A 12,231-nucleotide genomic window follows, 5' to 3' on the forward strand; every position below is an offset into this window, starting at 1 on the left:
TCTTATCTGATCTCACATCATACAGTGGAAGAAGTCAAGTGAGATGTTGCTCCCTCTTGTGGTTCATATGGAAGGGAAGAGGAGACATCGGACTAGGTTAAATTAGATACAATTTTTCTTGGGAAGGGATCTTAGAAGATTGAGAAGAGGCAAATTAACCAAATCAAATATTATACATTTAAGAGTATGTTGATAAAGAATGAAAAGTGTGCCATGTATATTGGGGAAATGGAATAATTTCATTTGATCTGTATTTTTAAGTGAGCAGATCACTTCCCAGATGAATATGCCACGTTGAACACAGTTTTTCTCTTCCCACACATACATATCTCAAATCTTGTGATATAGGTTTTGGGATGAACATAAATAAAAATGCAAACATATTCTCAGAAGCATATGAAATGCATATGTACAAAATATCCAGATTTCTAAACAAAGGAATTCAATTTGTTGAAGACTGTATTCTCACACATATGTACAATATTTTTATGTGCTGGTTTTCTGTGATGACTATTTGTATGAAGCTAAGCATTCACAGGTAGATTTAGGTTTATCAGCTCCAGGTTTGTGGTAAAATGTTTACTTCCAACCACACTTGGTGAAGAAAATGACAATTCAGAAGGAACTAGGATCAATAAGTTACTAGTGTAGATGGGTTAACCCAAGTCATTCTTAACCTGTGGGTCCCCAGGTGTTTTGGCCTACAAAAGGCTTTCAAGGAATAAAAGACGACACGGATGGACCTATGGATACAGCACGAGGTTTTCTGGATGAACGGATCTGATCAAATGTTTTAAATTTATATATTGTAATTTTATATTTTATATTGTATTTAATAGTTTTAATGGATTTTATGTATTGTTCGATATTGTTTTTGTGTGGGCATCAAATTGTTGCCATTGTTGTAAGCTGCCCCGAGTCCCTTCGAAGGGCAGCTTACAACAAGAAGGGCAGGATACAAATGTTGGAAATAAATAAATAAATAAATAAATAAAATCCCAAAAATCCCAACCAGTTTACTACTGGATTAGGTTCTCACATATTTTTCTGCTATAAAAATATGTAACCCTATTGTTCTTTTTAAAGAGGCATTAATCAGCAATTAATATTCATGTGGAGACGGAAATATTTGTTTTTTGTGATACTGATATCAAGACAAGGGTATTGGAAGCCATTTTCTCAAAATGTAGAGGTATGTCTTTAAAATATCCTGGACAAATGCTTAAAATCCCTTGCCTCACCTTCCATGTAGTCAAACATTTCACTGAACTAGAATCAGTTTTCAGCACGATTCTGAAAATGTCTGCATTTTAGTCACACCTTTTTATTTTGAGGATTTGATCATGAGTGTTTACTTATAGGACTGCAGAAGAATAATTCAAATCCTGCAGTTAAATATATATATTTAAAAATGTATGCATGCCAACGAGCTGAAATATCTTGAAAATGACTTAAGTTAACTTTAGGAGTTTCAAAACAGTCAACTTTATAGGAGGGTCCTTCTACAAACATTAAAAGTATATCACACTTCTTTGTGCTTTCCTTTGTAATGTCTGGAGTCCAAGAAGGCTGTTTTCCATCAGTTTTGAAGTTCTTTTTATCTCTGTTTGCTGACATTTTAACTCACGATGCAATGCTTGACATAGCTATGTTTGTAGGAGACTGGCAGCCACAAGCGGAAGTTGAGACAACGGCATCTGCCCACCATCTTGCTGCACAGCTGCTAATTACCTTGACGTGCAAATTTGCCAGAAAGACGTCACTAAATGATTTCCAAGGGCCAGATCTGTTTTCTCCTCCAGCAGAGAGAAAATGTTGGAATTATCATGGTGACCCTCTTGCTTTGAGTACATCTGGCTTCTCTTGAGCAATCCTCAACCAGAGCAATGTCAACCAATGTTCCAAGTTATGAACAGAGCTTTGTTCATTTGGCTTTGAAGCATCTTCAATTTTCTTACAACTGGGGACTGCTTAGCACATGATTAATTTTTCAGGCTGATATCACTTTTTCCATATAAAACTGAATGACCTTGAGTGCATACCATCATGTTGAATGCTCACATAAACATACCATGTGAGCTGGCTTCCCTTGCCATACATTTTCCTATAGTTGGCCCTTCCACACAGCCATATAACCCAGAATATCAAGGCAGAAAATCCCATAATATCTGCTTTGAACTGGGTTATCTGAGTCCACACCACCATATATTCCCGTTCAAAGCAGAAAATGTGCCATTTTATTGAGCTGTGTGGAAGGGGCCAGTGATACAAGATCCATGTAGTTAACTGGCCATGAGAAGGACTAATTCAGATTATTTCAATAGACATATATTACAGTTTATGTTGTCTATGATATTCGTAGGGAAGACAATTATAATTAATTGTTGATTAATTAATACATAGTCAAAGCAATGGTATTCCCTATAGTAACCTATGGATGCGAGAGCTGGGCCATAAGGAAGGCTGAGCGAAGGAAGATAGATGCTTTTGAACTCTGGTGCTGGAGGAAAATCCTGAGATGCTTTGGACCGCAAGAAGATCCAACCAGTCCATCCTCCAGGAAATAATGCCCAGCTGCTCACTGGAGGGAAGGATATTAGAGGCAAAGCTGAAGTATTTTGACCACATCATGAGGAGACAGGAAAGCTTGGAAAAAATCACGATGCTCGGGAAAATGGAAGGAAAAAGGAAGAGAGGCTGACCAAGAGCAAGATGGATGGACGGTATCCTTGAAGTGACTGGCTTGACCTTGAAGGAACTGGGGGAGGTGACGGCCGACAGGGAGCTCTGGTGTGGACTGGTCCATGAGGTCACAAAGAGTCGGAGACGACTAAATGACTGAGCAGCAATTAATACAAATAATCTATCTCCTGTAGAAGTAAGCTTTACATATGATATAGCTAAAGTAAAAAAGATATTCATTTTGCAAGATCAATGCAAAATAAATCCCATCTGGACATTCCTGATCATCTCTTGGGATTTATTCTAATTTATTAATTAATTTTCATTATATTTTAGGCTTGGTAGTTTTTTAAACTTTATTAGCCAATCTGCTAATAATCTAAAATATGAAATCATACACAGAATGGAGAACAGCAAATTTTAAACTTGAGCTATGGACTTGTTATTGAATATTAGACCTTGTAGTTTGGACTGTCGTATTTTAGTCACTGTTATCCATTTTAACAGTATAGAGGCATCACCTTTTAATGTATCTTTTAAACAAGAGAAATAAAGTACATTTCTTAGTGGAGTAATTGAAATGTCGTGGTTGTGATAATAATTGGTCTGATTTAAATCTTATTTTTTGTGGCAACCAGACACAGATTTAAAAAAAGGAAAGACAGTGCACACATTTGGAAGAAATTGATTTTCTATTACAGAACATTGCCATTTTTACATTACGGATTAAATGACAAAAGCATAAAGTTTTTCATCTGTTCTAAAGATGTTACCAATTGCTAAATGAGCAATACAGGCAACCATCTTTTCCTACGAATCACTGCCTTATATGTATAATCCATCCAGATTTTCATCACATAATGAACTAGCCAAGTAGGCTACACTGACCCATAAAACGGAGAACTGGTTAACAATAGCAATTTTGGTGACACAATGTTCCAACAGACCTTCAGCAGCTGCCAATCTGTTATCAATGAAATTGTATCAACAGCAGCACATCTGCAAAGCTTATTGTCATACAGTCTCCAAACATTTAATCAGGCCAGTCCTGGATCTAACAAGGCAGAGCAGTTAATCTATTGCACACAAAGTATTGTGTATGCTTCTATCACTCATCTGGGCATATGTACAGATTTGGCTTACCTATACAGATGTGATGGTGTGCACCATTCTCCGGGGGTCTGATCTCTATTTGAATTCACTGATGCTACAGCACTACATTCAAGTGGTAAGGGGTTGGGGGGGGGGGGGGGGGAGTGCCAAGCAAGGCTGATCTGGATATGGAAGAGGGGACATAGGGCATAAGTAAAATTGCAGGGAGGGAAGTCCTGGGGAGGCTAAATGGGCAGAAAGAGGGGTAACATGCAGACTGGGCATATTCAATTGACCCTAGCTCTTGAAGATAGTTTGTACATTTCCCACAAAATGACTTACATGGCAAGCCCTGCTAGATGTCTACCACACTTGGCTACCTTGCTTGAGCACATGCTGGTCTGGAAACCATTGCATACCCTGTCTCTTTTAACCTTATTGTGTCTACTTCAGGAAGAATTTAGATCTGAATGTAGCTGATTGACAAGGTGTTTGGTCTCACTGACTTGGCACAATATTGTTGCTGTGTGCCTTCAAGCCATTTTCAACTCTAAATTAAAATGATCATGAGGTTTTCTTGAAAAGATTTGGGTTATTTGGCGGGGGGGGGGGGGTGCCTTTACTCTGAGTCTGAGAGTGTGTGACTTAGCCAAGGTCACCCTGTGGGTTTCCATGGCTGAGTGGCAGAGTTGACTTTAGTCTCCAGATTTGCAGTCCAAACCACAAGAAACCAATATGCTTTTTTACAGGGAACTCTGATGCCTTACATTTCTTTAGCTTCAACAAAAGGGAGAAGTTGTTGAGGGTAAAAATGCACATATGTCCAGTCCAGAATGTGAGTCCTCTCTGCTCTAAAGTTGTGTCCTTTTCTTTTCGTATTACATTTGAGAGCAGGGATGAATTATGAATGTACTTCAGTAGAAACCTGATGAGCTGCATTAGTCTGCAGTTATCAGAAACATGAGTCAGGCATTGCTTTGTTTGTCATGTGCACAAAGTCCAGGAATCTCAGGTTTCATATCCAGGCAGAGTTATAACAAGCATATTGGGAGCCACAGACCAAAGCCAGAGATGTAGACCGGATTCTTTCAAAGACAGGTTTGTCTGTTAGCATTTCTGAAACCCAGAGGTTTATGAATATTGTGAAACCCATGAGTTGTTTTATCCTCCCAGAACAGCTTCTCAAGTCTTGTAACCCAGATCTAAGACACAAGTCAATGGGTACTCTGATTAAATGTCTTTAATAATTCCCCTTTCTCCTTAAACATTGAGATGACCAGGAACAAGATCTGAATACAGGGAAATAAATCCAGTTTATTTAGCTTGGGATGCCTGAGCTTGGTTATGGACCATATACAGCTCTAAAGCTATTCTGTCTAGGAAAAAATGCTTCATGGCAAAATGGAGAAGAATCTGTGGTTATCCAGATATTACTGGACTACAAGAGCCATAATCCTTGAACAGTAACTATACAATTGGGCTCATAAATAGTCCACCACTATAGTTCATTCTGGATCAGAGACCCTGTACCTCTAATCTTTGTAAAAAATATCCTTATTTGCTATAAAATCACACCCTCGTGCTTATACATTTATGCAGGGAGATTTTTTTAGCACTGTTTTTCAGTTCCCCTTCTGTCCTCACTGTTTTTATTCTGCAACCTTGCGCTCAAATCAAGATAACACTCTTGCGCTTCTGGTAAAGTAGACCATACTTCACCAGAACTTAGGACTTAACAAATTTGTTAGCCTTAAACGTGCCAAAAGAATTTTTGTTGCTGTTATTGCAGTGAACTACCTTGGTTTACTATTGATTCTTGTTGATATCAACAATTTGAGATTTAAAGAGATTTAAAGATGGGCTTAAATCTAACCTTAAGAACTGTGGCATAGACACTGAGAACTGAGAAGCCCTGGCCCTTGGAGGTCAGCTGTGACCAGAAGTGCTATGGAATTTGAAGAGGCACAAATGGAAGGTGAAAGGATGAACCGTGCCAAGAGGAAGGCGTGTCAAACCAACCCTGACCGGGACCACCTTCCCACCTGGAAACCAATGTCCTCACTGCGGAAGAACATGCGGGTCAAGTATAGGTCTTCACAGCCACCTATGCATCCACCAACAAGACACTACACTTGGAGGGTCATCATCTTTGGGCTACGAGGGATCGTCTAAGTAAGTAACACTTTGTGTTGCTGATGATCTGGTAATGGTTGAAAAGACCTCTATAAAATAATTTTAGGGAAATATCAATATATTTGCTGATCTGTGGTGAGCCACTGAGACTTCATACTTTGTTGCCCCACCATGCACACAACACTTAAGGTGACTGTGTTAAGAAAGAGCCATACTTGTAGCTGATCAGTTATTACATTATATCATGTTCATGAGAGAACTGTATGTGTTGGGTACATTTTTGTATATAAGGGGATGCATCCAGGGAACTCCATGCAAAAATAGAGGAGTCCTCCAGTCTTCCATACGTCCCTTTATGTTTCCCAAATCTAATCCTGAGTATTGGGGGACCTTCAAGGAAGGCTATGGTGGTGCACTAGGCACTGAAGAATAAAGGTATAGTTGAGGAAAACAGTAGGCAAAGACATCTTCTAGGCTTGGATCCTTAAACAAGCTCTGCCTGCACTGGGTAGTGGGTACATGCCACAAAGAATCCAGGAAGGCAACTGTAATGCATAGCCTTACTAGAGGCATATAATTTCTAGTGGGTAATATATAGGGCTTATTAAGTATACCTACAAGAGCACAAGCATACATGTCACATTTTTGAAAACTGTGTGGAAAATTCTGGTAGATTAAAAACACATAATTGGAAAACAAGTAAGTCCTTAAAACATTTGGAGTCTGTTAGTTTTAGCATACTTTCCCCCTTGTGATGAGTACATGAAGTTCTACTGTTCCCTTTAAACCTGTCTGAGCAAAATAATGATACTTGTTTGGCTTCTCTTTATATTCCTTAGTTTATTTGATACACAAGTTGATTGGGAAGGAGTCTGCCTTAATGGGCTGGAAAATAAATGATCTCATGCTGGGGTGGATCTTATTTGTTACTTGTAGTAAGTAGTTCAGGAAGGTGTGGGAAGGAAAAGACTTTGACTGCATGAGTGTGGCTTGGAAATGTTAGCTAGTGTAATGATATGATCTCTTCTACATAAATGCCCCATATGTTATCTGACATAGAGGACTGAATGTTTTTTTGTTTTGGGTTTTTTTTATTTTGCCAATATGTCAGGAACCATTACTCTGTTTGGATCCATTGGCTACAGCCATTGCCTTTCTGGAAACGTTCTAGTGTCTGGCAGTTGATGGCTCATGGACTAGCATGAGTTCAGGAACTACCACTTTGAATAAATGGACTGTTTTAAATGAATTCTGGCTCCCATATCCACAAGGATACAGTCCTGGGCTTTATATGGATTAGAAACCCAAAACTCTAAAACAGGAAACTCTATAATTTTAAATGGGATGAACAGTGGAGATACCAAGAAGATGGTATGACATCCATAAGGGACCCTAGGTGAATAAATGAAAGCATGGGTAACTGAAACCACATGTATTGGTTCTATGGATATAGAGTTTGTACTTTATAATGCATTAAATATGTGTTGGCCAGCTTAATCTCCTTCCTTTACATGAGCAGAAAGTCAAACAAGCCAAACAAACATTCTGTGTCTTAATAGACAGTTTGCTCATTTGCATGGATGATTTATTATTGTTTTTTGTAACAGAGGATTTTTTTTGCCTCAATGATACCCAGTGCAAAACACAAAGTAGAGAACTCTAGTCTTATAAGACTGGAATTAAGATTTAGGTGCATGAATCTAGGCTTTAGCTCGACACTCCTATTATGCTAGCCCAGTCAGCTACCTGAAAGTCCTACATAGGAGATCAGGAAAGTCTGCTAAACCTTCTCACTTTGGAGAGTGGGTCTTTTGTCCATGGCAGCCTTTTGCTCATGAAAAACATAGTTTTTTGTGCTCTAAATACATTTTTCTTTCACTGATTGAGGCTGCAAGACCATACCCAGGATACTGTTGTTGTTGTTGTTGTTGTTGTTATTATTATTATTATTAATTCATTTTTATCCTGCTTTTCTCCCATGGGTGGGACTCAAAGCAGCGGACAGTGGATTAAAAACAAATTTACATAAAACTAGCTGTGCCCGGCCACGCGTTGCTGTGGCAAAGTGGTGGTGGTATTGGTTAAAAATTGTTGTGTAATTTTTATTTGACGTTATTTGTATTTTTTAAATTAATTTTATTGTAAGTTATCTTTTTATTTATTATATTTTATTATTTTCTTGTATTATTTTTAGTTATTTTCTGTTATTATAGTATTTTATTGTATTAATTTTTTAGTGTTTTTAATTATTTTTAGTGTTTTTTATTATTTTTTATTGGGTTGCTAGGAGACCAAGTTGGAGGAGCTTAGCCTTCTAACTGGCAGCAATTGGATAAAAGCAATTATTCCTCTCTCTCTAATTAGGACTTTATTTTTCTTTTCTTTTTGTTGTATCAACCTAGAGCCGTGGATGATGGGTTGTGTTGTCAAATGTCGAGGTTGGGGGGCCTGTAGTTTTGTTGTTTTGTAGGTCGCCGTGACGCCATCACTCTTTTATATATATAGATACACATACAACAAGACATAATAAGAAACTAATACAAAGTATAATTGGGTCAAAAGGAAAGTCTTGGGGTACATCTATGCTGCAGAGCAATTTTACTTTAATTGCCTTCATTCAATACTATGGAATCATGGGGGTTGTAGTTTTACAAAGTCTTGAGCCTTCTCTGCCATAGAATGCTGATGCCCCACCAAACTACAAATCCCAGCATTGCATAGAATTGAGCTATAACAATTAATAGAGATGACATCCCTCAGATAGGAGCTCCAGGTGCTCCTGAAGCAGCTTCCGTTTTTTTTTTGCTTTGGCTTGGCACTAAGATTACCGCATTTTGCGAATCTAATGCACACCCTAATTTTGGCAAGGTAATTTAGCCAAAAAAAGGTGAGGATTAGATTTGAATAATTACAGTAATTATTTTAGTATGATATGCATTAGGCAATTAGGAGGTATACTTTAAAGTTTTTTTAGCTTTTACAATTAGGCAAAAGCATGCACAATTGGGAAGTTGTGTTAAATGTTCTTGCCCTGAAAGAAAAGGAAAAATTCCACTATCAGGAGAAATGGCTTGTTATAAATGTAAAAGAAAAAAAGGAAGCGGTTGGGACCATCAGGCAGAAAAAGAGTTTTTTTTTCTTGGCAGCTGAGAAGGAGAGCAATCATGATCAGGGGAAGAAAGGATTAAGGTTTTGCAGTGCAGCCAAGAAAGACGTACCACAATTGATGCCACATCCCCTTAAAATGATTGACTAGACTGGATTTTCTTATCGCATTATAAAATGTGTTTTCTAAAACTGTAAGCACATGCAGAAACCAAAAGATAATAGAAGGGGGTTGTTTTCATTAAAAATAACTTTGACATGACTTGAAGCTTGGTTTGGGACAGGACTAAAACAATTTGTCTTGAAGGAGCCTCCAACACAGCTTACTGACTGATATGACAATGTCCAAAGACTACAGAGATGTTCCAACAATTTGCATTAGAAGCATGCATCTGTATAGAAAATAAAACTGGAGGCTATGTCACCATTATAGCCCAATCTCTTAATCTGATCAGCTATACAACTCTGATTAAGTTGATCCATTGTTCTACTAGTATACATAACCCAACAGGATTGCCCACCCCTCATTGCTAGTTATTGTAACAACGTTGACTGTTAAATGATTTAGATACTATTACGATACTAGCACAACCAGAAGGTTGGTGGTTTGAATCCATGGGATTCAAGCTGCCCATTTGAATCATGTTGTTAATCCCAGCTTCTGCCAACTTAGCAGTTCAAAAGCATGCAAATGTGAGTAGATCAATAGGTACTGCTTCGGTGTGACGGTAACTGTGCTACATGCAGTCATGCAGGAGACATGACCTAGGAAGTGTCTACAGAAAACACTGGCTCTTTGGCTTAGAAATGGAGATGAGCACCAACCCCCAGAGTCGGACACGACTAGACGTAATGTCAAGGGAAAACCTTTACCTTTAGCTTAGCACATTTCTTACTTTATGTCACTATGAGTCCTTCAAGATAAGAAAGAATCTTTGAAAATCACAAATTTTGATCTTGTATAAAGATATTTTATTTTGAAGACTCACATGATGTATCTTTCATCCTGAAATGTTTTCTGGGAACTCCTGGCATTACCAAGGATTTCTCATTTATGTTTTTCAGGCCAGATTAAATTGACTCAGTATTTTCCAAAATGAAGTGCACCTCTACTTAGCTCTCTGTTTGTACAGTAGACCATGTACATTCATGGTTTTTACAGATGCAGGTTTGACTATTCATAAGTTTGTACCTGCTCCTTAAATCATTCAACCTCCTCTCTCCCACTCCTTCTATCCTGTTAAGAACACCAGTCATATTGGGTTGTGTGGACATTCACATAGCAGCCCTGTTCTAGGAGGTGCGTGGTAGGGAGGCAGGTTTCACTATTCACACCTGACTCACCTCCCTAAAAGGTGGCTGCCTCTATTTACATAGTTCTGCTTCATGGGGTAGGCAGATGGTGGCAGTGAGCAATTACCCCAGGGTCTATTTCCCGAGGGCATGGCTACTGGAGATGTGTGTGGATTTGTTTTCCTTCAGTATCTTTGACACCTTCGGGAGCACGTAAGGTAAGGGCCCTCCCAGTACGAAAACCCACCCTCAAAGAAAACAAGTAGGTATCAATCTCGGCTCTGCATCCTCTGTTTGGCATCACAGTTGAATCTTTTTGATTTTCCTTGATTTTCCTGATTCTCTTTATTTAATGGGATTGACTGGGAGTTGGGAACCTGAGGGACAGTGGGTGGGGTGCGCGCGCGTATTCAGGGGCTTTCACCCTTTTAGCTTCTTTTTCTCCTTCTCTTCCTCTCCTTCAGAAAATACTTCTACAAGATAATTAATAATTATTATTAATAATAGTACTCCCAGCAAACAAAAAGAGAAGCCTACCTCTCCTCTAGAATAGAAAGTAGAAACACTGCAAGCAAAACCCCAAGCAGGAAGGAGATTGCAGGCAAGAAAGGGTTTTTTAAAAGTAGTCCAGGGAGGATAGCTCCACTAAACTCTTGCTTCTCCTGGCCTCCTTAAAATGCCTTGGAAAGCTGCATGGCGTATTGCTGGTGCTGGCCTGGAAGAGAAAGCGTGCACCTGCCTCTCCTCTAGAGTAGAACAACTTTAAGAAGCATTAAACTCCTCCTCTACAAAAGGGAAAGGAGCCAGAAGGAGTGATCACCCTGATCCCCGTTGCTGACAACTAAGCTCCCTTGAAGGGAAGAAAGAAAAGACTCCCAGGGGAAAGGGAAGCCTCGTAAGTTCCCCATTATCACCAATGGGCCAAAAAGAACAGGTTTTTTTCGGATGCAGAACAAAAACACCCATTCAGCCTTGCACCCATTTTTGGGAGGCACTGGAAAATGGATGTGGGGGGCTTACTGTATCAGGCACGCAGAAACGGATAGCAATTCACCTGAAATGCACAAGCCTAATGGCTACCATGGGAATGTTCACAGGGCATCTTCAAGAGGAGGGCATGGCATGAGTGGTGGTACTTCGCTCCCTCTGCCAACTTCCTGAGGATGGTGTTACTATGTGAATGTTCGCACTGCAGCCCATCTTTAGGAAGCAAGCACGGCTGGGATGGCAATCCTTGCCCACCTGCCCACCTCCTGTGGATGGGGCTGCTGCTATGTGAATGTGCAGATGCCCTGGGTTTTGAGAGGGGTCAGTGACACTGCAGCCAGATGCACATTCTTTGTGCTCACCCGGAATTGGGGACTCCCACTGTACAGTATTCATGTTTTATTCCCACTTTTGCAGGTTTTCTGCACCCTTCCACCTGTGGATGTGGAGGGCCAACTGGATTATCATGGAGCTAGCTAAGATGACTTCTACCAGTAAACACACCTGTTGTTTCCAGGATACAGATTCAACAGAGATCAAGTATAGTAAAGAGGAATATTTGCACCAAAACAAAATGCTCTTAATGTTTAATTGATGTAATATTGCTAAAATATTCTGGCACTCAGGCTATAATTCCTAAATAATAATAATAAAGACTCAGTAGAACTTGGTGAGAATCAGTTTCAAAAGTCTTGCCTTTTTGTGACACATGAGAGGGAGGAGAAAGGACTTAAGGGAGGGGATGAGTGAGAGAAATGACGTATTGCAAGAAGTATGAATGCAAACTTCTTAATCTGCAGGAAAAATAAAAACCAAAAGAATTGTTCTCATACTTCTTGAGGCTTTTCCCCATTCTGGATCAGGGCTTTGTTGCTTGTGTGTATGTCTGTTTTATATCGTTCATCTCCTTCAAATTTCTCATCATATATTTCATCCCCT

General features: G+C 39.2%; 1 long non-coding RNA gene across 1 annotated transcript; it reads left to right on the forward strand.

The window, feature by feature from the left end:
• The first annotated feature begins 4,667 nt into the window (after positions 1-4,667).
• Positions 4,668-11,972, forward strand: LOC107983660 (uncharacterized). The gene is made up of 3 exons (XR_001730992.2): positions 4,668-4,872; positions 5,667-5,946; positions 11,710-11,972. It is a non-coding gene; the product is annotated as an uncharacterized LOC107983660 (long non-coding RNA).
• The last annotated feature ends 259 nt before the right edge of the window (positions 11,973-12,231 follow it).

Source organism: Anolis carolinensis, chromosome 1 (assembly GCF_035594765.1).
Source record: "Anolis carolinensis isolate JA03-04 chromosome 1, rAnoCar3.1.pri, whole genome shotgun sequence".
Lineage (NCBI taxonomy): Eukaryota > Metazoa > Chordata > Lepidosauria > Squamata > Dactyloidae > Anolis > Anolis carolinensis.